Source organism: Apis dorsata, unplaced genomic scaffold, assembly GCF_000469605.1.
Source record: "Apis dorsata unplaced genomic scaffold, Apis dorsata 1.3 scaffold_2, whole genome shotgun sequence".
Lineage (NCBI taxonomy): Eukaryota > Metazoa > Arthropoda > Insecta > Hymenoptera > Apidae > Apis > Apis dorsata.
Genome location: NW_006263305.1, coordinates 301179 through 304669, shown reverse-complemented (window position 1 = coordinate 304669; position 3491 = coordinate 301179).

Below are 3491 nucleotides of genomic sequence, written 5' to 3'. Positions count from 1 at the left end.
GGTAATTTAAATTTTTCGAAGGAAAAAAAAAAAAAAAAAAGAAAACTTGTTTCGCGAGACAACGATCCCATTAAACTCCCTTTGATTCGATCGAAGATAGATGGAGATCCATCCGGATAAAACCGTTGCGCACGATACATGAAAAATGAGCGAGTCGTGGAATAAGAAGGGGGAGGGGGTGGAGGAAGGATAGATTTCGCGGTAAGGCGTAAGGGGTGCCGATTACCGAGCTTTCGATATCTTCTCCTCCCCCCCTATTTCCTCCTTTTCCTCGTTTCTCCCTTCCATTTTCGTTGCTCGGATTTCGAGTGGAGGAAGAGAAGGAGAGACGGTGAAAGAAGGGAGGGGAAGAAAGGAGGAAGAGAGGAAAGAATGGAGAGGATCGATCGGTCGCGATGCGATTCCTGATTGCGAGCCAAGCGAAACGAGGAGACGCGAAAATCCAGACTTTCCTTCGAACTTGCTCTTTAAACGAGTCGAAAATAGCCGCTTCTTCTGCGCTACGGAATATAAGGGGATGGAATCGGGTCGAAAGGAAAGGAGGGAGAGATTTTTTTTCTTTTTCGAGGGCTTCGTTTTCGAGTAGTAGGAGTAAGAGTCAAATTGGAAAAGTTTTCAACCGGAATTTGACTAATTCCTCTTCGATCGAATGCCAATGACGATTATTATCCGGTAGGAGGAGATAAAAGTTCGCAAAATTGAAAAGTTTTTCGTCCACCGATTGTGCGATTGAACAGAATTTTCTTTGAAATACGGAAAAAAATGTTACGTTTTTTTTTTTTTCTTTTCTTTGTCGTCGTTGTTAAGGAAAATGGTTGGGCGTGGCCAACCAAGAGCAGCTTAATTTCGAGTTAACGTGGTATCCGATATTAATAGCGGCGTTAATGAAGAGAGGAGGTCGGTGATTAGGTTCGGTTTTGATAAGTACGGAAGATGGGCGGATAAATGGTGGCTGGCTCTCGTAAGATCGATTTTTGTTTCTGAAATTTCGATGCTCTCCAAGCGGGTCTATTAATCTTCCTTGTCAGCGCACAATGTGTCCACCATTGAACCGCAGGCCTTCGTATCTATGCTCGAACGGTGTATATAAAAGGATATGGAATTCGGTGGAAAAAAGATCGATCATTATTTTGTCTACCGGTGTTGTTATTTTAGTTAGTACCGTATTATATCGGACAAAGGAGTTTTCGAGCGATGAAAGAATGTGTTTGGCGAGTGAAATTTGTAGAGAGATTAGACTCCTCTTTTCTTTCTTAATTCGTTTCTTTTTTAACGCAAGATTGACGAAAAAACGAGGAAAGAAATGATGGACGATGATATTCCCAAAGAGGGAGGGAGGAAGGAGATAATTAACATAATCGAAGTTTTTTGACCGTGTTAAAGTACACTCTATCGATTCTTTCAACTTTGAATAATTGGATTACTTATATACTATATATACATACATAGAAAGAGTTGTTTGTTTTAATAAATTGTACTCTCGATCCTCCTTTACATAGCTTTCTGGATCATTTCATCTTTTATGCATGTGTATTGTTGCATATTCATTAAATACTTTATCGTTTTAATCGATAATTCAACGCGGTAGAGGCAAAGGCGGTATAAAAGTTGGTTATATTATAATTTCACGATGGAGTGTACGAAGAGGGATAAAAATGAACATCGCGTCTGATCAACGCGGCACTCTACTACTTGCACGCTTCCGCCACCGGTAGTAAAAGTCAAATTCGTCGCTTGCTTCGATCGAAACGAATTCACGCGTATTGCCACTTCTTTTTAACACACTTGGAATTTCAATATGTACATATATATCGAAACGATAAAGTAGCCAATTAAAGTGCAAAAGAGAAGAAGTTTGAATAACAGACATATCGAGTAAATTCCTTTGAAAACTTTTCCTTTAAGAATTCTTAAAAAGGTCTCGATACATTGTAATATACATCTGTATACATTGCAACGCGTGCATCGAATCGAACGATGGGTTTAAGTCAACGACTCACCCAACAAAGCGATACAGTAATGTTCGAGTCATTCACTTAAATCGATATTTTTCAGTAATTACACGAATATCGCCTTTCGTTAAGGATATCTCGCATATCTTTTCGCTAGAACTCCGGATATCTCTCTTATCCAACGATTTGGAATAAAAATCGAATCGACGAGAAAAAATGATATTTCTTTGTCGAATTTTGCCACTTGACAAACCTTTATATTCTAAAAATATCCGAAGAAACATCCACGGAGTTTTTTGTATTTTAAACACGCAATTTAATTACTCGGTTTACATTTTTCTGTTTTCGCCCCTGATTTTTTTTTCCTTCCCCTCCTCCCTCCTCCATCGAATATATTAATTACACGACGTCCGTTGCGAACAAACGATAACTCGCATTTTATCGCGGGGACGCGTTTTTTACCCGCGTGACAAATTTCTCGGTGATTTAGCTTTCGATGGGGAAACGAGGCCGCGCATATAAATTTGCGTTTTATTATTCGAAATCGAAACAGCACATTGTTCCCGCGAAATGAAATTGGACCGTGGCCAATGTTCGAGGTCCTGTCCGGGGGTTGGAAAGCGCGGGGAGGGGAGGGGAGAGGAGGGAAGCAAGAACGAAAATAATGCATATTTCATGGATTTTCGAAAATCAAAATAAAACCTCCGTTGGAGTGGAGTAAGAGCAGGAGTCAAGGCGAAGTGAAGTTTGATAGGGGGGGGAGGGAGGAAATTTATTCGGGATACGCGTTTGATTCATCGTTTCCACCAAATTGGATTCGATTTAAACGGCTTCGCCAACGTGCGTTGATTTCGGATTTCGGATTTCGGACGACTGGCCGCAAGCATTTTCCGTAACTTTCCTATTTAATCTCTTTGATTCTTTGCTCTCGATCGCCGAGATTAATAATTTCCGTGAATCGAAACTGTGTTCTGTGATTTACTCGAAACGAGTCAGATGGAAATTTGTTTTGAATATTATCCTCTCGAAAGAAATCTTCCTTCTCTCCTATTGTTCTCTTCATTGGATATTTTAATATTTATTATGATAAATATTCATAAGGATTGAAATTGCTCTCGATCGATCGATCGCGTTTATTCGTTAACGAAAAGTAAAAGATCTCGCGAAGATCCATTTTTCGTACCATTTCACGAACTATTGTTATTATTCGAACGATCAAAATCATAATCTGCAATGATTTATGAATATAGGTATTAATACAGGAAAGCATAGAAATGATCTCTATTTTATCGGTATTAAAAATTAAAGTTTCATTTTCTGAAATGGTACGCGTTTTGCGCAATAAATATTAAAACGTGTTTTTCACGAACGTTTATAATTCATCGACTCGTCCCGTTATTCCATTATAACAAGAAAATTAAACTTTTAAATATGCAGTGTATATATTTTTTTTTGTAGCCACTTTTGTACTGATCTTGTGCGTGACGATCGAATCGAGGGGTTAAAAAAAATATTGAAAATAGATTCTCGCGGGGAACT